Source organism: Puma concolor, chromosome A1, assembly GCF_028749965.1.
Source record: "Puma concolor isolate L17-30 chromosome A1, mPumCon1.1.hap2, whole genome shotgun sequence".
NCBI lineage: Eukaryota > Metazoa > Chordata > Mammalia > Carnivora > Felidae > Puma > Puma concolor.
Window position 1 is genome coordinate 228511201 of NC_141667.1, and position 25241 is coordinate 228536441.

At 40.1% G+C, this 25241-nt stretch overlaps 2 long non-coding RNA genes across 7 annotated transcripts in view; both read left to right on the forward strand.

Annotated features, from left to right (window-relative positions):
- LOC147584824 (uncharacterized) overlaps positions 1-25241 on the forward strand; it is a 92933-nt gene that overhangs the window by 34333 nt on the left and 33359 nt on the right. For 4 of the 6 annotated variants that reach the window (XR_015253700.1, XR_015253696.1, XR_015253697.1 and 1 more), the window contains one exon: positions 11567-11661. The exons of 1 other annotated variant lie outside the window; for it this stretch is intronic. This is a non-coding gene — a long non-coding RNA (uncharacterized LOC147584824). Of the gene's footprint in view, positions 1-11566; positions 11662-15685; positions 15907-16906; positions 17039-25241 lie in introns of all 6 variants that reach the window. One more of the 6 variants, XR_015253699.1, reaches the window with a different exon arrangement.
- On the forward strand, positions 17047-25182 carry LOC147584825 (uncharacterized). Its single transcript, XR_015253703.1, has 2 exons — positions 17047-17202; positions 17467-25182. It is a non-coding gene; the product is annotated as an uncharacterized LOC147584825 (long non-coding RNA).

The window sequence follows — 25241 nt, forward strand, 5'->3', positions numbered from 1 at the left end:
GAGAAAGCAGAGATCACTTTCAGCTTTCTCTGGAGCCAAGCTCAGCTTAGGGAGATTCAGAGGTTCCCTGTAGGCTTGGAGTGAACTAGGGAAGGCAGCTGAGGTCTTGGCTGGCTGGCCAGCTACCCTGCAACAAGAGGCTTCCCGGGAGAGGGGAGGATAAGGCCCCATGGATTAAGCCTGCCTATGGGTAACACACTGGGTATTGCCCAAGCCGGAAGCCGCCCCAAGGCCTTTCTTTCTAAGCTTCTGTGGACCATCTAAAGGACCATTCCAAAGAATTGGGAGTGATAAAACACCAGTGTCAGTGAGCAAAGTCAGGACTCCAGCAGCCAGATCTAACTGAAGAGACCTCCCCATACTCAATGCAGTCAGTCACGTAACTGAATCTCCATTCCTTCCCTGCTGCTGTGGGTGTTTTAATCACCTCTTATGGACCCTGTTGGTGACAGGATTTCTGCTTTAAAGTTATCAGGATGGCCAAACATAGGACACCCAACACTGGACACATGAAATGCTGGTAGTTAATTAGTTACATGTACTCACCACCCAGGGGAGGAGGATACAGTCTGCTATGTAAGGCCACACGGGCTGTATGAGGACTTGAGCAAACAGTCAAGGGTGCTGGGAGGCAGCCTTTATAGCATCAAGAGGTTGAGGTGACTGGTTCCTGTGGGAGGATGTGATTGGCTTATTTGAATTCTTCTGGGGGTGGGCAAGGAACAGAAATCCACTGCTCGGGGATAAGCAGTAGCTGTGCCTGGTCCCCTCGATGAGGAGGGTTTTTCAACCAGGGGACCTTCTACATGGGATAGAGTAGGGAGAATTTGGGCATTAGGTTATTTGAGGCCCTACAGATTTTATCAGATGTCAAAGCAGCACATAATATTGGATCTTAATTTTAGGTCTTAACACCACATGGGTGATGGGCCAGGAGCCCTCACAGTCTTCCTGAGAGTTAGGTGGATAAAGACTGCCTCCGACCATTTGGCTATTATAACACGTACCACAGACTGGGTGGCTTACAAACAACACACGTTAATTTTTGGCAGTATGGAAGCTGGAGGCCTAAAGTCAGGGTGCCTGCATGGTCAGGTCTGTGTCTGGGGAGGGCCCGCTTCCTGGGTCATAAATGGCCATCTTTTCACTGTGTCCTTACAGGGTGAAAGGGGCTAGGGAGCATTGGCGAGGAGAGGGGTGGGGAGGGGTCTCTTTTATAAGCGCACTAATCCCATTCATGAGATTGCCACCTAATCACTTCCAAAGACCCCACCTTCTAATACCATCACATCGGGGGTTAGAATTTTAACATATGAATTTTGGGGACACACCGACATGCAGTCCATAGCAGGGGAGGATTATTATAGGCAGAGAGAAAACACTGAACTGGACAGTGATAGTTGATAATAATAGTTGCATCTGACTGGATACTCACTTAAGAGATCTCATTTTAAATTAAAAGCAACTGGAAAATTTACTGGTTTGGGTTAAGCTTTCTGATTGGATCAAATTTAGTTTTTCTGTTATTGGGCAATAACTGGTCAAAGAAAAGTATGTGTAGTCATAAAAATAAAATGGGTTTATGTTTCCACAGAGCTGATTGGTGACATCCAATTCATACTTGCCATGCCCATTGTTAAAAGCTGCAAAGGGGCTAAAGAGTAGGTTAGGGTCCTTCCACGAGAATGCTAAAAGACTGTCAAGAAGCCATTACCTTTCATGAATCTAGCAAGGCCCTTAGTCTGGCCCTCAGCCCTTCAGTTTCTCTGAGCTGAAAACCTAGGAAAGATGATTCATGGGGCAATCTATCTACTCACAAGAGACCTAAGTAATCTAGTGTTGAGATATTCAATTCTAGTTGCTGGAATGCATACATTCTCCATCTGGGGTGTTCCTTTGCCGGAATTCGGGTACTCAGAAAGATAAACTGATAATCAGAATATTGATTAGTGAACACAAGAAAAGATTTCATTAGTCTATGACAAGGCCTGATCAATCATCTCTACTCCACTTACAGAGATGCCTTTCCAGTGACCGGAAAGTTCATTTCAGCCACGTTTGGTACTTCTCTCTGTATGGTGCTGAATGAACACTGCTCAGGTCTCCTTTAATGCTTTCCTTCTTTATGCTCTGCACTGACCCAGGCCAGGATACGTATATCTCTTATGGGCTCCCTTAGCATATATTGATCATGTACAGATAAGGAGTGTATTTTAATTATCTGTTTATTGGTGTGTCTCCTTCATGACTGAAATACCTTTAGAACAGGAGTACTGTCATCTTGCCAATCTTGCTTCCATTGCTAATTCCAGACTATTCCACTCTCATGCTCTAGCCCCTTTTTCATTTCCTGCATCAACCTTCAAGTTATTCTCCCACATTCATGAGAGCATTCTGGCTTTTGGCTCTAGGGTCATCCTCTCCATCTCTAATCCTCCTTTATTCTGGGGAATTTTGATTGCTCTGTGGCTTATCCATGGATGGTCTTCATCTCCAGTTTCACTCCTACATTATTTCAACCTGCTTCCTTCACCACGCCATGGAATTCCCCATCATCTGGAATTGCTCTTTCCACTAGAAGGCACGATTGAACCCAGTGAGAGGCTGTTCTGGTAACAGGGCTGATGTTGAAGGGATCAAAGATTAAGCTGAACTGGAAGGTAGGTTTACCAAAGGAAGCATTAGGCATGACAACTTGGGATGTTGGCCTGGTCACCCTGTAACATGGGAGAAACTCTTTGAGGACTTGGAGCATGAGCTTTGACCAGATAACTTTGCCTGGGGTGGTGGATACCATAGAGGTGAATTTGTTCTTGGATGGCCTTGAAGAGAGATCTTCAATAGTGAGACACATACTAGTCCCCTTGGTCAAATAGATGAATGTGTTAGTGCTCTAGGGCTGCTGTAACAATATACCACAGACTGGATGACTTAAACGATAGTATTTTCCACAGTACTGGCTGGAGATGATCAAGGTGCTGTCATGGTTGGTTTCCTGTAAGGGCCATAAGTAAACGATCAGTTGGCTTTTAGATAACCACTGTCATCTAAATGTTGTGTCTCTATGTATGCAAAGTACCCCTAATGTTTCTTCTTATGGTGATGATGCCAGTCATATTGGATTAGGGCCCCACCCTAATGGCTTCATTTAACTGAATCATTTCTTTTTATTTTTTATTTATTTATTTTTTAAAATTTTTTTAATGTTTATTTATTTTTGAGACAGAGGGAGACAGAACATGATTTGGGGAGGGGCATAGAGAGAAGGAGACACAGAATCTGAAACAGGCTCCAGGCTCTGAGCTGTCAGCACAGAGCCAGACGCGGGGCTCGAACCCACGCATGAGATCATGACCTGAGCCAAAGTCAGACATTCAACCGACTGAGCCACCCAGGCGCCCCGAATCATTTCTTTTTAAAGACCTCAACTCCAAATATGATTACATTCTGAAGTATCGGGGATCGGAATTTAAACATATTAATTGTGGGGGGAAGGTAAACAACTAGCCTATAACAATGAATAAGACTGGAACAGAGCAACTCTCAATAATCATTTGAGTGATTTTCCCCCCACAAATTGTTTATAATCTTTGTCACTTTGTCTAAACCATGAAGTGAAATAAGATTTTAAATATAAAAAAGAGTGGAAATCTGCTCAGATAAACTCTTTGGAAACAAATTTATTGATGGAAGTTTTTTTTTTCCCCCAATGGAAGTATTGATAGGATAATTAAATCACACACACTCACATGCACACACCACACACACACACACACACACACAAATACACACAACATTAATCAGGCTTGAAAGCCTATTTTTTTGGGGGGTAATTTTCAAAAATAGGGAAAATCATGACTTTTTTACAAATATAAAACAAACATGGGTTGAAGATCTTACTTAACTCATTGATCAGTGAAAAACCAGATGTTACAAGCAATTCAAAGAAGAATCCAAAAGAACAGATACATTTCTAGATGAGGACTATTGAAATGAATATACCAATGGAAAAGACTGTCTTTTTCCATAGGTGGGAGGGTGGGTCCCTCCATCAGTCGGTATTACTTGCGTATCTACAGACAAGAATTATTTTTGCAGTGCTGTCAGCTGCCGACAGCTTACAAAATTGGAAATAAATCTCCCCTAGACTCAGAACCAAAAAAGTGGAAGAGTATACTATAGACAAAGCACAATTTTCCATGGGAACCCAAATTTTTCCTTATAGTCTCAAAAACACTGAAATTTTGAAATTTTGATATTCCAGATTAAATAATATTGTAATTCTGACGTCTACAAAATAATAATAATAATAATAATAATAATAATAATAATAATAATAATAAATATTGTAATAAGGAATTGTTAAAATATATTCAGAAAGATTCTGATCAATGAATTTCAGGCCTTGACAGCATGTTGATGGGAAAGAGATTTGGGGGTTGGGAAGGGGATTTGTTACACCCAACTCCTTCATCATATAGGCCATTACCACCTACTCAATTTACTCAAGGAGTTTATTTTGGTACTGAGTACACAATTATTGGAAATGGAATTTGTGGACGTTCTCTTATTTTGAAGAGAATTTTGGTAGAGGATGTATTAGAAGGAAAGCTGAACGAATTAACAGATAAGAGCCTATCTGAGAGATTTGCTACTGTTTTTCTATAAAGAAATTCCTTCTGGAGTTGAAAATAAATGGATGTATATTTAAAAATATATTTCTAGACACTCAAATGCCCTTACCTCCTGGAGGATAAAGTTTTTCAATTACTTTGTTGGTTTCAGTCTCCCAGTCAAGGATTAAAGCACTAAAAATAATTATCTTTATGTTGCTTTCCAGTGTTGGGTTTTATTGTTTCTCTTTAAAATAAAAGTATCTGGACTTTGTATTAAAGACCATTCTAATTCTAAAGAGTAACTCATTTTGGTAAATTAAAATTAGCTAGAAGATCAGCAGGGATTAAAACATTCAATAATTTGACACCTGATTGGTCTAGAGTAGTGAAACTCTGTTCTGATAGTTTTCCATCACAAGGACTCTGAATAAATGATATCTTAGGTGTTCTACTGATAGATCAAATTGATTGCCCTCCTTCTTCAGTGCTGTGTTAGCTTGATTTGTGCATCGTGAATTATGAACAAAGGCACCTGATCCTTGGCAGGACTCTCATGTTTGTGTCGGCACTCTGTTTTCCCAGGCTCTGGAGAACTTGAGAGAAACATGCCTAAATTAAACAGTTAAGGAAGTAGGGCAGCTGAAAACATTTATTCTATCACCATTAACACTGACCGTCATGGGGATAGTCTTCCTCAAGAATGGCAGATATATGTGTTATGCACCATCGTTCAACACTGATAATGTAACACAGTACTTTTCCTGCTGACCCAGAAATGGCCACAACTAATAAATCAGAATTGGCATGCAATTTGGAAATTATTTACTCTCCTTGTTCCACCTCTTGTTTTTGATTTTCAGTCTACCATGAACCCCATGAAACAGACAAAAATGGCTGATGGGATCCAAGATTGTCCCGCATTTTATTTTATTTTATTTTATTTATTTATTTATTTATTTATTTATTTATTTGTTTGTTTTTATTACCAGTTGCCAACATTAAAGCATGAGAACATTTCATACAAGTCCTGGGATTTCTGTCTTTTCTTTAAAAATCCGATTTGGCAGCTCTGCGGTTTTTTGCCACAGGGCACCAACCGGCTAGATCTGAGAACTGGCTTTATCCTAAAGTATGCAAGCTCACAAGTTTGCTGTGGACCCCACTCATCCAATTTGGCCCATGCATGCGCTGGACTTTGAGTGTTCACCTCCACCTCGTTCTACTGTGACTCTAAGTCCCCTGGCCTTTCATGCTGATTTGATTTCACAGAATTTCCAGGCTCAGAAGTATGGGGGCAGGGTCTGTAGGCCCCTTCGTGGTGCTAAGCCAACCTCAGAGGTGAGGAAGGAGAGAAAGAGAAACTCCTCTAGGTTAGCTTCTTCCCCTGTGGTTCAGACCATCAAAGTAGGGCACGCATTTCTCAGCCAGAACTGAAGAGTCCAGACGGCCACAGTCCCCTCAGGTGCTGAATGATTTCATTTTGGTGAGATTGGCATGGGGTCTGCAGCCTTGCAGCTGTCAGTGAGATGTCACCTCTAAGCAATTAAGATCACAGCAGGGGAGCAGGGAGAGGGGGGATAAGAAAACCCAAATATATCCAAAAAGTGTTTTATTATAGTCTACACATTTAGAAGAAACAGATCCAAAGTGGATGCTTTTAGAAAAACTGGCCTAAGCTGCAGAAAAAGTTGAAGAAATCTTTTAAGGCCCTCTGTGTGCTAAGGAGTTAAGACAGCTCAGTGATCTCAGATAAAATCAAGAGTCAGGAAAACTTTTTTTAAATTAATTAATTAAGTTTGAGAAAGAGAGAGAGAGAGAGAAACCATGAGTGGGAAAGGGGCAGAGAGAGAGAGGCCGGAGTGAGGATCCCCAGCAGCAAGGGCAGAGCCCAATGTGGGGCTCAAACCCAGGAACACGTGAGATCATGACTTGAGCTGAAGTTGGATGCTTAGCCGTCTGAGCCACCCAGGTGCTCCAAGAGTCAGGAAAAACGTAAGAACATGTGAAATCTTTTACTGTACTTTAGTCTTACATTTTTCTTGATTTGAAGAAAATATTAGTCACGGGAGATCTAAAGTACTGTAAATGCTGGGTTCTTTTCTCTGGCCCCCTTGCCAGGCATGCTCTGCCTCAAGGCCTGACCTTGCTGTTCCCTTCTTTCTTCTTTTAAGGCTTTGTGGGATGTCTCAGAACCATCGCCACCTGACCTCCCCATCTCCCTTTCCTCTTTAATATTTCCCCTTAGAGCTTGTACCTATCTATAATATGTATTTAACTTAATCATTTTATTTGGGGTGGGTATTCCTTCCATCACTGGATGAGGGGAGGAGTTTTTGTCTTGGTTGTTCATTGATGGATCCCAGAGAGAGCCACATACAGAGAAATCACTCAGCAGACATTTGTTGAATGGGGATGAAAAATACATGGGTGCAGTAGTGCATAGTACCACATTCCAGGGACTATGAGAAGTTGCATCAGTTTTCCCAGTTCCCATGAATTTTGAAAAAAGCTAGGGGCAAGACAGCAGAGTATAATATCCCTAATCTCTCAAACTTCATTATTTAAAAACCGCAAGAAGATTTTACTAGGTGGAAGATGGAAACTCCAGTACAGCTTCCAAGCAAACTGTTTTTTATGGAGATAGAGACTTTTCAGTTATGGAAATATAAAGACCTCTTGAACTAGAGATGTGGGAGTTTACATTACTTTGGGAAGCAGGTGTGGAAGGGCACAATGGTCTGGGGTCTTGGGCAGACTTGTCACTGTATCTGCTTGGAGGAGAAAGAGGCAGAAGTCTTTTTGTGAAAGACAAAATAAACCATTTAAAAACAAATCAAACCTTGCGCGTGGCCCATTTTATCCTCTAGAACAGGGTCTATATTTTATCGTTACCCCAGTTGTTTGCTATAGTTTGAATGAAGAGGAAACCCAGTCAGTGAGAAAAGACATTTCAGCCACCCTGCTTACATGGCCAGGTGGCTGGGGGTTGAAGATGCACCACTGGCAAAGTTAAAGGTTGAGCTCTGACTGGTTCAGGAATATCACTCACCCTCTGTAACTACAACTCCCAGCATCAAGGCAAGGGAAGGTAAATGTACTGAGCTCCAGCTAGGAAAAATTGCTAGGTTGAAAAAGAATTGCCTCTAATTTACTTGGAAATCCTACCTGAAGAGATCGATAAACATGAATTATCTTATGTTATAGGCCATTATCATTTCATGTCCAAACCTTAAGCACCAGGAAAATCCTGTTGGAGGACTAAAAAATACTTTAAAAATAATGTGTCCATCTATTTTAATATACTGTTCAATGATCATCCTAAGAGGTTAACAAGAAAAAAATCCAGCATGACTATAAAAAGACATTACTGTATTTGGTAATACAAGCCTATGACATTCTAGAAAGATGGTACTGTGGAGGAAATAACATCATAGCACCAGAAGAAAATAAAAAGTGTCAGATAAAAAGAGAAAATGGCAGAATTCAAGAATCAAAGTTCCAAAAACAATGAGGCATGTTCAAAACTCCATGCCCTGTGAACAAGTAAGCATTACGCCATCAAAGGGGAAAAGAGAGTGAACCTAGAGATGGAACCCATGGTACCGGAAATAATTACTGATGACTTTACCTGTGCATGTAAATGAGCTAATACTCACTATTCTTGAGAAATAATGAAAGTGAAAACAAGGATTGCAGAAAAGTAGTTAGCTATAACAATGTTAGACAAGCTCTAAATTAGTTAATACTACAGATGAACTAAACATACTTCTGGAGGCTGTGAAGAGCAGTAATCAAACAACTAAGAAAAGTGATCCAGACAGAGCAGTGTGTCCCATCACGGATAATACGTTTAATTACAAGAGCATGGGAGAATATGACAGGCCTAGAAAATAGTGTAGGAAAATTTAGTCTACAAATATTATAGGTAGCCAACGAAATTTAAAAATTCTATCAGGTAGGAAGTCTCATTTGAGGAAAAATTGAAATTTTTCTTGAACTGGGAGGAGGCCTGGAGTACATGAAAATCTCACCAAAGACAATGATGATGTATTTGGATATATTACTGAAATAGAGTAAAATAAATATTAAAAGAAGACTAATAAAAGCTTAAGATGTGGTTCATATAACTGATACAAGATTTTACTCAAAAAAATTTTTTTGTCATTTTTGTATGTGAGATTATGAATATTCAGAATCCATGTGAGAAATTGTGAAGAGGAGAAAGAGATTTTAGAATCTTAATTTCCCAAAGAGTAATGGTATGCTCCCTTTCTGTGTGTGGGAAGACACAGAAACCCAGAGTGGAAGGAGAGGAAAAATTTAGGGCAGAAGATTTTTCAAAATATTCCTGGTGTGCAGGGAGAGAGCATTTTAAAGGAAATGGGTGGTGTTTGTGCATGGTGTGAGCCAGAAAAAAAAAAAAAAAAAGAAAAAGAAAAAAAGAAAAAGAATATCTGGTTTTCTGGTTTTCAGTCAAGAATAAAACAGGCATTAAAAGTACACCCTTTGAGGGTTGCAGCCGCAGGTCACTTTCTTGCTGTGGCGACCCTGGACAGGTGACTTACTTTATCTCATCTGTAAATTTCATCGTAGCACATAGCAAACATTCCAAAGATGTAAGCCACTGTTGTTATCATGCTGGTCAACATCTCTCCCAGTCTGGGGAGGAATAAATAATCATAATAGTGACTGGCGGTTGAGTGTGTGCAAAGTGCTAGGCTGTGCTGCCACACAGTATGTGAGATATGATCTTGTATTTGTAAAATTACATATATTCTGGATGTGGAGAAAAGGAAGCCGATTGTTAGCTATTAATATGCAAGTTAACACTTATAATGTATAAATTGGCAAAATAAATTGAAGTTCATTGTTTCAAAAGCTCATATATATATATATACGTAGACCAATGATATTCAGAAAATACAGTAACATGAAAGTGTAGTTTAGAGGCACCTGGGCAGCTCAGTCGGTTAAGCATCCAACTTTGGCTCAGGTCATGATCTCACGGTTTGTGAGTTCGAGCCCTGCATTGGGCTCTGTGCTGACAGCTCAGAGCCTGGAGCCTGCTTCGGATTCTGTGTCTCCCTCTGCCCCTGCCCTGCTCGTGTTCTGTCTCTCTCAAAAATAAAATAAAAACATTAAAAAATAAATAAAATAAAATAAAGTGTAGTTTAATTACATATAGGTTTTTAGTTCATATGTGTGTATATGTATTCATATGTGTGTCTGTATGTACATATATAGAGAGAAAAAGATGTTTTCTGAGTAGAAAAATAAGTAAGCAACAAGCTTTTGACCATCTTTTTGGTCCTACTCTTTAAATATTTATTTTTCCTTGTCACTTTCCTATTTCATTCTTTATGTATGAAGTATAATCCTGAAAGTGATACTACAGGAAAGGAGGACAAAGCATAGGGATGAAAATATCACAGAGCACTAAAATAACTCCAGGACTATTTGGGTTGTGGCTACTCTGGCTGGACGTCAGAACATGTTTCCCTGAGGCAAGTGTCCCTGAAATGCTCCAGGAAGAATTCTGAAGATGCCTTAAAATCATGCCCTTGATATTTACCCTAATGATGAGTTTGATCTTTTCTAAGGCTTGTGAAGGGATTTAATAGGTGGTAGCAGATGTAGAAACCTTTTGATGATAAAGGAATATTCCAAATTTTAGTGTTTGTGAATTCCAAATGGTGACTAATCTAGAGAGTGAGGGATTGAAATGAAAAATTGAATCTAATAGTTTTATATGTTATAATAAAAGTTCATAGAATGGTGCCTGCGTGGCTCAGTCGGTTAAGGGTCCCACTCTTGGTTGCAGCTCAGGTCATGATCTGACAGTTCATGGGTTCGAGTCCCACATCAGGCTCCATGCTGATGGTGTGGAGCCTGCCTGGGATTCTCTCTCTCTCCCTGTCTCTCTCTGACCCTCCCCTTCTCTCTTTCTGTCTGTCTCAAAAATAAATAAACTTAGGGGCGCCTGGGTGGCTCGGTCGGTTAAGCGTCTGACTTCGGCTCAGGTCATGATCTCGCGGTCCGTGAGTTCAAGCCCCGCGTCAGGCTCTGTGCTGACTGCTCAGAGCCTGGAGCCTGTTTCGGATTCTGTGTCTCCCTCTCTCTCTGCCCCTCCCCTGTTCATGCTCTGTCTCTCTCTGTCTCAAAAATAAATAAACGTTAAAAAAAATTTATGAAAAATAAATTAATTAATTAATTAATAAACTTAAAAAAATTGTTAGTGTAGTTCATAGAGAGAACGTACTAAGTGGAAGAGATAAGAACCATTCTGAGGAATTCCTACTCACTGCTCTGTGTTTTCTCAAAGTTTGCAGATTTGAGTTCATCTAAGACTATGTGAATTTAATTATTGCACAATGTCTCCCATAGTTTTAGAGTTTGTCTGACAAAATTAACTACTTGCTTTGACTAACACGTCATTGCAAAAAATATTTATCATTCTTTGTGAATTTGCTTCTGTGTCAGTTATATGGGATACAGCAAAAAAGTCCCATTTGTAAAACATAAAGAAAAATAATAGGTCATAGGACCATAGGAAAAATAGAAAATATGATAATGATGACTTTGTGTTATTAAAAAACATGAGTGCCCAGAATTTCTTTTTTTTAATTTTTATTTTTTAATGTTTATTTATTTTTGAGAGAGAGAGACAGAGTGTGAGTGGGGGAGGGGCAGAGAGAGAGAGAAGACACAGGATCTGAAGAGGCTTCAGGCTCTGAGCTGTCAGCACAGAGCCCGACACGGGGCTCGAACTCACAAGCCGTGAGATCATGACCTGAGCTGAAGTCGGACGCTTAACCGGCTGAGCCACCCAGGTGCCCCTAGAGTGCACAGAATTTCTAAGCAAACCAAGGATCCATAATGATCCTGAAAATGTACCTGCTGTACTTTAATACAACTTTGGTTCTGTTTTGTTTCTTTCCTTGAACTTGAAGATGCTCCTAGGAAGCAGAGATACTTATGGAATGAAAATAAGGACAAATAAGACTTTCTCCAAATATCCTGGGATGAAGGACACTGAAGGGAAATTGTAAGTTACCAAGAAACTACAAAGTGTGACTATCCTGCTGAAGAAAAGACTTATACTTACAGATTGTATTTTTGAATTTGAAAGAGCTAACCAAACCTTAGTGAAAATAGAGGCATATTGGTCCAGGGAAATTTAGAAAGGAAGTCTTGAGTCATAAAAGACAGAGGAGATTCATAAAGAAAGACATGTAGTAACAAGTAATAAGATGAAATTTGTCTACATTGTCAACACATATGCTCAGTAAAGTCACTTGGGAATTTTATGGAATATGCAAATTATACTGGAATCTGAAAGCTAGATGAGTTAAAATAGGAATAATTTATAAGACAATAAGGCAAATGTGACCTGTTGTACCCTATGAGGAAGAGTAGAGCTGTAAGTCTTTGTTTCTGAGCCAGAAATAGCTTCAAATTTATCTGTAGAGCTTGCATTGGTAACATTTTGGGCAGAATATAGACTGATGTTGTTCTCACAGAACAGGGAGTTTGTGCTGGAATCCAAAGGAAAGGCCTCAGCTTTTTGCCATTAGCTGAACTGCCTGATTCTGGCCTATGCTGAACTGCCTGATTCTGGCCTTTGTGAATTTTAGTTTTAAACCTGTAGAATGAGGGAGTAGGGCTAGATGATTTGTAAGGTTCTTCTTGGGTGTGATTCTATGTGTCTGACACAAACATGCTGGACTTTGTTCATGAAACCACCAAAAAGACCTTCAAAGAAAAGTCCCGTTGTGTTGCCTCCTGGAGTCTATAACGGTTCAAGAAGATTCTTTTTTAAAATCAAGTTCTAGGGTTGATATTATAATCACAGAGATAAATTATGGGTACTCTGCATGGCACAGTACTTGACATAACTGCCTAGATTGTTCAGTTGCAAACTTTTTCACCCCCAGCTGGTTAAACCTCTCTAAATCCTTAAGCACACTTAGTCTTTTCCAGGGGGACTCCAAGGTTCAATCCACTGGTATTTAAAAATCAAAACTGTGCACTTTGCAGCCACCTGATTATGAACTGAATTCTTTGCATAGATCCTAAAACCATAACACTGTGCTTGTTTTTATTGCTCGGATCTTTTAAGCTGGGTCAAGTTTCATAAGAAGCTTCTTTCATTTAGCTTGACTCTTAAAGCTCCATCAAACTCCCCTATTCTTGTTGGCTTATTGGAGCTGCTAAATGCATGTTGATTTACTTTTGCCTGTCTTAAGGCTATTTCCACTGATGTCCTCTCCCACACACACACATAAAGGAAGTCTGTTAACTTCCATGTCTTCTCCTAACAACCTCAAACTCTTCCTGTTCTGGTGGTATTATCCTTCTCTGTTCCCAACAACATGATTTGGTCATCATGCAAGGATGATGAAAGCAGTTCAAATGCAAATAAATATTAAAGGTTAGGACATTGTAAAAATTGGACTAGAAATTTGACTCTGATCGTAAGGATAGCCATAATGATGTGCTTATCAGTGTCAGAAGGGAGAAACAGATTAGATCTTTAGAGAAACTAATCTTTCTGGTACTAGGTTCTGAGGGAAGTTTCTGGAGTATGACATCACGTTTGAAAAATGTCCCCAGGTACAATACAGTTTTGAGTCTATTATCCCCATGATATGAGTTAAGGACATACAGCTCAAGTGGAACTCAGTGAAAGAATTTCTGAGGAATGAGACAAGTACCAGATTATGAAGTTTTATATGTTCTGACAGAAAGGTTGGACATCTATTCTTCAAGCAGTCTTCTGTATCATTTCTACGGTTTTTATTTAACTTGGGCAGCAAACTGTTTGAGCTTTCTCAGGTTTATACCTGTGATCTGCAAGTATTATGAAGAAGATTCAACACTCCTTTAAAAAAAACCCTCTATTGGGGCGCCTGGTGGCGCAGTCAATTAAGCGTCCGACTTCGGCCAGGTCACGATCTCGCGGTCCGTGAGTTTGAGCCCCGTGTCAGGCTCTGGGCTGATGGCTCAGAGCCTGGAGCCTGTTTCCGATTCTGTGTCTCCCTCTCTCTCTGCCCCTCCCCCGTTCATGCTCTGTCTCTCTCTGTCCCAAAAATAAATAAACGTTGAAAAAAAAATTAAAAAAAAAAAAAACCCTCTATCACCCATCCACTTTCTTCCCTTCTGCAGCACCTGTCAGACCTATGTTTCCAAAAGTCTTCCTGAAAAACTTACTCCCCAGCCTTAGTCTATGTGCCTCTTCTCTTTCTATCTTTTCCCTCTTTTCTGGTTCTGCACATCAAATTCCAAATAATGAACCTGGCAAAGGCAGAATCCTCCTTGGAAGACAAGGAAGGGAAAGAAAATGTGATAGAAAGACAAGACCCTCTTTAGCAAGGTTAGTGGCAAAGAGCCATCCTCTGTTATTTTTATTCAGTCACATGTACCTTATCTTTGTTAAGCTTGACAATAATTCAGTGTGATTATTTACTGTTTTTCTGCTTACAAACAGGAGACTAAGGATCAGAGGTTATGGGATTTTCTTCGAGTCTTATTGCTAGTAAATGCTTCAGCCATCATTCTGGTTTTGCAAGAGCTTGGAGGACAAGTTCTCTGTGTGACTGCTTAAGGACAGATCACACCCTGTAAAGATAGGATGAGCCAGTAGTAATGTTGATACCCTTTTATAAGAATGCAGGGCCTGGCCTGAGCTCTCACTGGTTTCAATGACCACTTATGTGCAGCTTGGGAACTTTTCACATACATGTTACACACAAACAAATGTAATGTACAGCACAGCACTGTCAAATTATCACACATATATATTCTGCAGAGAAGTTACTAATTACAGCCTTACATTTCCCAGTGAGATATATTTGCTTAAAGAGTTATGTCTTCAGGGGTCCCCAAGACCACTCTCATGTTCAATGATTTGTAGAAGGACTCACAAAGCCTGGAAAAGCTGTATACTCATAGTTATGGTTCACTATAGGCAAAGGATACAGATTAAAGTGAACAAAGGCAAACGGCTCATAGAGTGGAGTCAAGGAGAGTCCTGGAATAAACTTCCAGCTGACCTTTGCCAGGAGAGTCATGTAAATAGCGCTTAATTCTCCTTGTAATCATGTATGGCTGTACACACAGGGTATTGGCAAGCAGGGGACTTCACTAAATCTTCGTGTCCAGGGTTGATCACACAGACATGGAGCCCCCATGTGACTGGCCCTGTTCAGTCTCCAGCCCCTCCAGAGGTCATACTGATTCAACATGGTGCAAAACCCCCACCATAAATCACACTGTTAACATCAATTGTGTAGCAAATGCCAAGGCTGTAGCCATACAGACACTTCTGTCGGACAGGATATTTCAAGGACTTAGACATCATCTCTCAGGAACTGGTCAGGGACCAGTTATTTCTTTGGGAGGTGCGGTGTTTAAATATCCCAAGCCTGCTAGGTTAACTCTTTCTGCACAGTTAAATCAAACAGGTATATGTAGAAACTAGATGAAAAAAAATTAAGATAATGTGGTTTCTGAGAAAAAAATTAATCACTTATAGAGTAACTGTTTTTAGGGGCATGAAATTTGATTTTCTGATAGGAAAAGTTTACTGAACACAATTATTGAGAGAAAATTTACTCTTCTAGAATATTTTATATTTCTGAGAAAACTCATACAAAGCCAGAGTTTACATAGGCCAGTGATTTTACAGACTATGATTCAGGCTTTCTGAGGCGCCACTGGAGATGTGAGTTTCGAAAGGGGAACTGGTGGTGAAGGACAGGTTTAGGGGCTGCCTACTGTTTCTTCAACAAGACAGTTCTGTTTTGTTGTTGTTGTTGTTAAATGTTTATTTATTTTTGAGAGAGACAGAGACAGAATGCGAGTGGGTTAGGGGCAGAGAGAGAGGGAGACAGAATCCAAAGCAGGCTCCAGGCTCTGAGCTGTCAGCACAAAGCCTGACGCGGGGCTCGAACTTGAGAGCTGTAAGATCATGACCTGAGCCGAAGTCGGACGCTCAACCGACTGAGCCACCCAGGTGCCCCAGCCGTTCTGTTTTAAACTATTTTCTGGTTGATTCTTCTGTATAAAAGGTCAGATGAGGTTCTGCTGCAGTAGTGGACCCTTCATCCTACATGACTGGTGTCCTTCCAAGAAGGGGAGAGAGATCCATGGGAGAAGGCAGCTCCGTGAAGACAGAGGCAGAGATTGAAGCAGCTGCAAGCCAAAAGACCCCAAGAGTGAATCTCTAAGAGTTTCAGAAGGAGCACGGCTCTGCTGACACCTTGATTTTGCACTTCCAAACTTCTGAACTGTGAGACAATCCGTTTGTGTTGTGTTAGGCCACCCAAGTTGTGGTACCACGCTACCCTAGAAAACTAACACACCGATTAGTCTAATTTCATTCTATTCAGCAAAAACTAAGACCAAAAGGGTTAGACAACATTCTGAAGACTGAAAGTACTAGAAAGGTTAAGAATCAACTGTCTATCTGTTCAAAGAATATTTACTAATTCCGTGTGTTTTAAATGGATTGCATTACTCAGTTAACAATAACAAAATACCTCTTTATAGACACATTTCTTAAACAGCCCTTATCAAAATCAGCATGCTGTACCCCTTAACTGTATACAATTTTTATTTTTCAATTATATATCCATAAAGCTGGCGAAAAAAAGAAGAAGAAACAACCTGGTTGATAAAGTGAGATTGGTGAAGAAGTGTAAACTGAAAAGCAAAAAAATTTTAATATATATTTTTTTAAGAGAGACAGAGACAGAGCATGAGCACGGGAGGGGCAGAGAGAGAAGGAGACACAGAATCCAAAGCAGGCTCTAGGCTCTAAGCTGTCAGCACAGAGCCCAATGTGGGGCTCAAACTCAAGGACCAAGAGATCATGACCGGAGCCAAAGTCAGATGCTTAATCAACTGAGCCACCCAGGCGCCCCAGGAGGTGTAAACTTTGTAGCTGCCAATATTAAGACTGGGTCTACAGGGCAATTTTGCTCCCTTGAGTTCAAAGAAATCAGGCAAGTAGATTCTTAACCCATTCAAGTGCTCTTTCATTGCTATTTTCCCCGGAGGAGAAAAGGAATGGGTGTGGGGGTGAAGGGGGTGAGCAATGTTTTGAGTTGTTGACTTCAATTTTCCATGGACTCAGCAAAACACAGGTAGGAAAGAAAAGTCATAGTCTTGTATTGGATATTAACAGTCTTATTTGGGAGAATTTATCTAATGTTTAATTTAAACTTTGAATCAATTAACTATGACTCAGCGGCTTAACAAAGATAACTTATGGTTGCCTGTATCTGCAGGTCAGCCGGAGGTTGGGCTTGGCTGGAGTGGCTCTGCTTCAAGTGTCTTTCATGCTCCTCATACCAGCAGGACAGCTTCGGAGCATATTTTTCACATATCAGTGGAAGAGCTGTGAGAAAGCAAGTGGAAAGGTGTGAAGTTTTTTGAAGTCTAAACTGGGGACTGGCTCACACCTACTTGCAGCCATGCGTCACTGGTCAGAGCAAGTAACGTGGCATATTAGTTTGCTAGGGCTTCTGTAACAAAGTATCAGAGACTAGGCATCTTAAAACAATGGCAATTTAGGGGCGCCTGGGTGGCGCAGTCGGTTAAGCGTCCGACTTCATCCAGGTCACGATCTCGCGGTTCGTGGGTTCTAGCCCCGCGTCGGGCTCTGGGCTGATGGCTCAGAGCCTGGAGCCTGTTTCCGATTCTGTGTCTCCCTCTCTCTCTGCCCCTCCCCCGTTCATGCTCTGTCTCCCTCTGTCCCAAAAATAAATAAAAACGTTGAAAAAAAGAAAAAAAAAAAATTAAAAAAAAAAAAAAAAAAAAAAAACAATGGCAATTTATTTTCTCACAGTTCTGGAGGCCAAAAGTGCCAAATCAAGGTGTTGGCTTGGGTTGATTCCTTCTGAAGGCCGTGAGGGAAAAGTTTGTTCCAGGCCTCTGTCCTTGGCTTGCAGAAAACCATCTTTATACTCACAAACTGTTCTCCTTGTTCACATGTCTGTCTTCAAATTTCCCCTTTTTATAAGGATACTAATCATATTAGATTAGGGCTCACCCAATCATTTTAACTTGATTACCTTTTTAAAGACCCTATCTCCAAATAAAGTCACATTCTGATATATTGGGAGTTAGAACTTCAACACATGAATTTTTTTGTTGGGGCAGGAGAGAGGCCACAGTTTAGCCCACAATATACATTCAAGCTCAAAGTAAAGGGCTTATAAACCCTCCTACAATGAAGACATGACAAGAGTATGAATGTAGGAAGGGGTGAAGAATGGGAGTGAGTCTTAATAGTCTAAACTTCATTTTTTTATGTTTATTTATTTATTTTGGAGAGAGAGAGAACATAAGCAGGGAAGGGGCAGAGAGAGAGGGGGGGAGAGAGAGAGAGAGAGAGAGAGAGAGATTTCCAAGCAGGCTGTGTGCTGTTGGTGCAGAGCAAGATGTGGGGCTTGAACTCACAAACTGTGAGAACATGACCTGAGCTGAAATCAAGAGTGGGATGCTTAACTGACTTAGCTACCCAGGCATCCCAGTAATTTAAACTTTAAATCAGGCACAGGGGTTGACAAACTATGGCCCATGGGCCAAACCTGGCCTGCTGCCTGTTTTGTTTGGTTTTGTTTTGTTTTATAAAGTTTTATTAGGTAACAGGAATGTTCATCTTTTAATGTATTAATTGTACCTACTTTTGTGTCATAACAACAGAATTGGCTAGTTGTTACAAAAGGCTTTATGGCCTGAAAACCCTAAAATAATTGTTACCTGGCCTTTACAGGAAAAAAAAAAAAAGGTGCTGATCCCTGATCTTGCCAGGGCAGCAAGGCTTAAAGATTAACACTAGTATACTTTTCCTGAATCCAAGTAACTGGGAAAATGTTTTGAAAGTGGCACGCTTTGTCTTCTGGCATCAGTTCAGCCATTAGCTGACTCTGTGACCTTGTGTGAAACCCTTAGCTTCCCTGTTTCTATTTTCTCATATAGAAAATCAGGGAATTGGTCATGTGGCCTGCCTCACTTTGCTTCTTCTTAATTATAACCAGATAGTAAACCTTCAGTGGGCAAAAAATACTGCAATGTATTGTTCCCCCCCAAAAGCCCCAAAAAACAAATAGCATAGTTGTAGAAAAATATAATTTTCCCCCATGGGCCTATCTCTTATTTTATTTATTTATTTATTTATTTATTTATTTATTTATTTATTTATTTTTAACGTTTATTTATTTTTGAGACAGAGAGAGACAGAGCATGAACGGGGGAGGGTCAGAGAGAGGGAGACACAGAATCCAAAGCAGGCTTCAGGCTCTGAGCTGTCAACACAGAGCCTGACGCAGGGCTCGAACTCACGGACCGCGAGATCATGACCTGAGCCGAAGTCGGCCGCTTAACCAACTGAGCCACCCAGGCGCCCCTCTATCTCTTATTTTAATAGAATAAAAGTTACATTTTTTTTTCTGAATTGAAATCTTGCTTACTCTGGAATTAAATGAGATCTAAAATCCTTTCTTTTCTTTTAATATTAGGGTTCTACAAAATCAAGTATGAAGTGGGGGTAATTGTATGAGATGCACTCTTAGACAGAAGTCAGCTTCTGTGACAGAATTTTAGTAAGCCAACTTCTTATCCATTTTGGCCACTGTGGGAGTCAGAATCTTTAGATGGTGTCAGAGAGGCCATCTGGGTCTGCTATCCATAATAATTCGAAGAGCTTAACTCAGGGTTTGATGAAGGAACAGACGAATGTATTAAATAAAGCTACAACTCCACCGGGAGTGGCAGATGGAAAAGATGTCCTCAATGTTTTGTAGAGCTGCTGCTCAAGAAGTAGAGTCTCTTTTCCTAATCCTTGAATCTTGCTTTGATCAGTAGAATGTGGGTAAAGTGGTTTGCAAAGTCTGCATCTTAGGCCTCAAAAGCCTTGCAGCTTTGGGTTTTGCTGTCTTAGAATATTTCCAAAGACCACCGTGCAAGGAAACTGGTCCAGTATACTGGAGGATGAGAGGCCACATGGAGGAGAACCAAGGTTGCCCAGGGTCCTAGCGCCATGAGAGTGTGGCTGAGGAAAAAGTTGTGGTCCAATGGGGATCACTTTTTGTGTGCTCCACATTTCTCTAGTCCCGTACCAGTTGCCCAAAAATCTCTGCTTCAGGCTTTATTTTATATAAATGATAGAAAGGTTTTTACTATTTCCTTTTGCATGAGCCCAAATTATAGTCTTTAATTACAGAATGTTTATCAATTGATTTCTATGGGAATCTTTGCTCTCATCCCATGGCTGTGTGAAATGCCAGCTATATGCTTTGGTTCAGATGTGGCTTGCTGCAGTTCTCTGCATCTCTAACATGACCACGTGGTCCTCTGTCCCCTTTGCAAGATCAGCACACCCTTCACTGTTGTGATGGGAAGGGTGTTCATACCCTTGGAGGGGAGAATAATTTCCTGCTTATTGTCTACGCTGGAAAAAACATCTCCTATTGGGCTAAGAATGTCACATAGATTTCATTTTGTCTACTAACAGTATCAGGAAACATTGCCAGCCCACATCTAGGCTTACTATAACTGATAGGCAATGTCCTTCTTGGAAAGGAAAAGGACCCTGTATGTACCAAGTATTTCCTACCATTAACCATGATGCTACTTTCTGTAGAAACAATTACACAGTTCTTTTCTTCTAGTAGTAGCACTAGGGAATTCCTATTTAATCACTTTGTACCTAGTAGGCATCGTTTACAAAGTTATATTAGCCAGCCTAGATAGAATGTAATGAAACTCACTAATAACTGACATCATAGAGATGGTAATCTGATAAAAAGTGCAGAGGTTATTATTTTGGTCATTCTTATTTATGCAATTTCTTTAATAATCCTGTATAATAGTTGCTTAGTTATCTAGTCCATGGCAATATTTTTATAATCACAAATAATTTAAATCTATAAAATAAAGCTACAACAGTAAAATTGCAAAAGGCTGCAAGAGTTGAATTGTGAAGTGATATACTGCAGGGTTTGGCAAACTATGGCCAGTAGCCAGCGAGCCAAATCCATCCTGCCACGTGTTTCTGTAAATAAAGTTTTACTGGGATGCAGCCAGGTCCATATGTCTCCTCTGGTCTATGGCTGGTTTTGCACTAGAGTGCCAGGATCCAGTCGTGGAGGTGGAGACCAGCAGAGTTAAGTAGTCGTGGTAGAGACCTTACAGCCTGCAAAACCTGAGACATTTACTATCTGACCTATTACATAAAAAGTTTTCCAACCCCTGGTGAGTTGAAACAGTTGAGAATCTAACAGTTATTGACCACTTTCATATACAGGGAACAGTGGTGGACAAAGCGCTTTGAAGGGCTCTTTTCTATCCTAAAAAAAAAAAAAAAAAGACTGTAGCAGAAGCAGTGTTTTTTAATTCTGTCTGAACATTAAACTCAGCTGGGTAGAGTTGTTAAAATTACTAATACCAGGACATAACCTGTGTGGGACATGGGTATTGTATGTTTTTGAAAGCTGCCTAGCTGAATCTATTGTGCAGCAATGTTACAAAGCATTGATCAAGGTTCTTATTTTACACTTCAGCTCCTGTTCTTCTAGGGGTTAGATAGTGTAGCTATCCAGTTTGGTTTTTAGTGACTCAAACGTGGTAAAAAGTAAATCTGAAATAGCTTAACAAAATAAAAAATAAAAATTTCAAGGAATGTTGGGTGTTAATTCAGACTGGGTGAACCTCTAAAAGTTCTAAGCCAAAAGAATTTTTACTGGCCTAAGATCCTGGTTTGTAAGGTATCATCCTGCCACAAATATCCAGATTTAAAATATATTGGCAGGCTTACAAAAAAGTCACTGAAGTCTTTTTGTGTGTGTGTGTGTGCCTTACTTTCTTACCACTCTCAAACCATCTACTTCAGAAAATAGAACTTCAGATAGCTATATTCTGTTCTGCTGTAAGAATTTTTTTATAAAGATTTTAGTTAAGTTGATTTATTTATTTTGAGAGAGAGAGAGTGGGGGAGGGGCAAAGGGAGAGGGAGAGAGAGAATCCCAAGCAGGTTTCTCACTGTCAGCACAGAGTCCGGCACAGGGCTTGACTTTACAAACCGTGAGATCATGACCTGAGCCAAAATCAAGAGTCAGATGCTTAATCGACTGAGCCACCCAGGTGCCCTTTGTTATAAGAATGTTTTTTTTAACATTGGAATACTTAGAAAGTTTGGGGGAAATTGGGTAAAATACAAGAAGAGTAATTCTGGCTAGCTAAGACGACTTTTGCTAGCTCAACTCGTGGCACATTATAGTGGCTATTCCAGAAATAGTGACTCAGGAAGCTCTGTCACAGCTCTGGTTTTAAGTATGATGAGGGTGTATAGTCTTATTGCCCTGTCTAGTGCATCACTGATTTTTTATGGGTTTAAATAATAATGTGAGTAAGTCACATACCAAGAGTTTCCACAGATATCTGAAAGTAAGACTTGTGTGAATATTTGGAATATATAGGCAGTAGCTATTTATAGATGAAGAAACTCACACGTTAGGATGTTTATCCAAAATATATATCTCGAGAACTTCCTAGACAGGTTAGTGCACCAGTAGTAAAAATTATACATTTATAATTTAGTATCTTACCAACCCAACAGCTCGTTTGAGCATATGCAAAGATGACAATTTCCATCCATTTTTCCAAAAATCACACTTTCATCAGTCTGCAAAATATGTCTTGGCCCCACCCACCCTTTTTGGTGCCAATTCTTCTTTGTTACTATCTTCTCAAAGCCTGAAATTTCCTCTCCCAGAAAACTAGGACAAACATGGAAATCTCTCCAGGAGAGATACTCTTACAGATCCTTAAAAAACTGCAATTCAGAGAGAATGTAAGGATGAGAAGACTCCACTGTATTTTTTAAAAATTATTCTTTTATTCTCTTTATACTCTTCTCTCCTTTCCTATAGAATTGGCATTGCCACCACCATAAAAGCCATTCTGACCCTCACGGCCCACGAATTTCTGTTTTTACTGAGACTAGGTTTTCTTTAAATGACACATAATACTTTTTCCCTTTGCTGAATACTTCAAAGCCCTGGGTCTGCTTCCCTGAATTGTCCCTATCTTGGAGCAGGACCCCAGACTACCAGAAGCAATATTCCCCACAGTGAGATAGATATGTATTTTCTGACACACTCTAATTCCCACTTTTAAAGAGAAAGTACTAAGAAGCACAATGCAAATAAGTATGGTATTATACACAGGAAAGAAACGAATATTTATTTAGTATCTAATCTACACAAGGCACTGGTAAGCACTTCACATGGGTTATTTCATAAGAAACCATCATGTAGGTATTATTTGCATTTTTACTGATGAGTAGATGAATTTCTAAAGGTTACGCAGCTAGCAAACAATCTGCTTTTTATAGTCGTATATGGCTAACAAGTGATCAATTAACATGAAGTATAAATCAGTGGATTCTTAATTAATGAGCTTTTGCTCATTAAATTTGGAAGTCACTTTTTGTTTTCACATATGTGCCTCAGAACGTATCATTGGCTTTTACGGATGGGCAATTTCCACCTCAATATGAGGAATATAGGTGACTTTCCAAAAATACCTATGCACACCAAGCAGCTTCCGACTACTTCCGAAGAGTAAGTTAGGTCTCTTTATGCTGTCAATCCTCTGAACCTCAGCCCTTTTTCTTTAGTTGAAGGGTGCAACTTTGAAAATTACTGCAGTTTGATGTCTTACAACTTTTTGCAGTTCTCTGCAAGTTCAGACATTTTCTGAGGTGAACCGAGAGTACAAATGTAGCTAAGTGTTAATTAAAAAGAACATCTTGAGTGTAAACATTAAAAATTGATCACCTTCTGTGAGCAATTTAATTTATGAGCATTAACATATTCTAAGCTGATGTCTTGAATTTTACTAGAACGTCTCTTGCCGCATAATGAAGGGGAAGAAGGAAGAACCCTTAACATGAATACATTGAAGTGTCTCTTTTCTCAGTCACCAGGGGTGTGCCAATTCTAAGGCCAGAGAGGCAGCTCCTCCCGCATGACTCCAACAGCAGCAGCTGCCAACAGCAGCCACAGCCCCGGGAGCCCTGGCCCCCCACAGGCGGGTTCATGCTGTCAGTCCTGCACCACAGTAATCATTTCTGGCAAAGCGGGAGATCTGCGGAGTGACTCTGGCAGCTTTCCTCTCCTTTTGGGTTATACTAAATCATTAATGAATGTATTTATTTCTTGAATTTTTAGCTTGTTCAGTAAGGTGCAGCAGAGTGTGCATATGAGAGAATGGAGAAAAGAATAAATTACATTGCATTGCCGTAGTCAGCCAGCTATCTCCATGAGCCTAATTAAGGGAATAATCTCACCCCCCAACCCCCTTAGTTCCAGGGTCTGTTTTCAATGTCTTCTTGAGCCTGATATACATTTTGAAAATGCCACTAAATAGAATTATATGGTCTAAAATGTGAAGCCGGTGAAATTTCTTGTGGGTTTCTCTTTAGGTCCTTCTAATACTCACTCCTCGGAGCCCATTCCTCCTCACAGAGGTCTAGTGTCACAGAACTTTCCTGAGGCTCCCTGGCTGCCCCAAAGCTCCTGAACTTTCTTCCTGTCTCTTCTACTTTTCTATCGAAACTCATTGATTCTCTGTTCCATTCCTTTAGTGTTCCATGCTAATAGGATATCTGATTTGTTAATCCGTGACCAGATTAGCAGTTGTTATCAGTTGACAGTGATAACGCAAGGAGGTACAAAAGTGCCTGCTCTCAGCAAGATTAAGTGATTTCAATTTTGAGAGATGGGGAATCTTCAATATCATATTGCATAGACAGTTACTTTGCACACAGAATTGAGTCTACTGTCTCGGTATATTATTTCACGCTTAATCTTTGTGTGAGATAGAAGTTCAGAAAAATCCTTAAATAGATTTATAAGAACCAAAAAAATAGGGTTTCTGAATGGCCTTGGAAAAAAAATTCTAGAATTGTTTCTTTCGCTTCCTATACTAATATTTTAATGAAGAAATTCTGGTTCATGAACACAAATGTTAAGACTTGATAAATGATACCAGTCCACCTTCCAGGCAACAAATGGTAATACTTATACTTTAATTTTTTTTAATGTTTATTTATTTTTGAGAGAGACAGAGACAGAACGTGAGTGGGTTGTGGCAGAGAGAGAGGAAGGCACAGAATCCGAAGCAGGCTCCAGGCTCCGAGCTGTCAGCACAGAGCCTGACGTGGGGGTCGAACTCACGAGCTGTGAGATCATGACCTGAGCCAAAGTCGGACGCTCAACCGACTGAGCCACCCAGGCGCCCTGGCAACACTTCTACTTTAAAATAAAGCTTTAGTTAATAGCTCATTGAAGTAAAAATGTATTGAGTGGTGATGGCCTCTGGCTTATTTTAGCAGGTGACTTAGTGGAGGGCTGGCAGGTACAAAACTGTTGGTATCATTCCTCAAAGATGGACCCAAAAATCAAGACTGTATCCCAAATGGAATTCTGAGTGACCAAAAATATAATGGAGTTTAAAAGAGATAGGTTAGTTTTATTAGGTTGTCAAGAAAATAAAGTGTGGTGAATGTTAACATAAATTTAATCATCAGTGAAATATTAAAATAAATAGTATTTT